This window comes from Mastomys coucha, unplaced genomic scaffold (genome assembly GCF_008632895.1).
Source record: "Mastomys coucha isolate ucsf_1 unplaced genomic scaffold, UCSF_Mcou_1 pScaffold23, whole genome shotgun sequence".
Taxonomy (NCBI): Eukaryota; Metazoa; Chordata; class Mammalia; order Rodentia; family Muridae; genus Mastomys; species Mastomys coucha.
The window spans coordinates 2,304,537-2,304,855 of NW_022196906.1; positions in this window are offsets into that span (position 1 = coordinate 2,304,537).

Genomic DNA, 319 nt, shown 5'->3' on the forward strand with positions numbered 1-319 from the left:
GCTAGAAGATCCTGGAAAGATGTCATACAGACCCTACAAGAACACAAATGCCAGCCCAGGCTACTATAGCCAACAAAACTCTCAATTACCATAGACGGAGAAAACAAGATATTCCATGACAAAACAAAATTTATACCATATCTTTCCACAAATCCAGCCCTACAAAGGATAATAGATAGAAAACATCAACATAAGAGGCAAAACTACACCCTAGAAGAAGCAAGAAAGTAATCTTTCAATAAATCCACATGAATCTAATTCCACCTCTTACAACAAAAACAACAGGAAGTGACAATTACCTTTCCTTAATATCTTAATA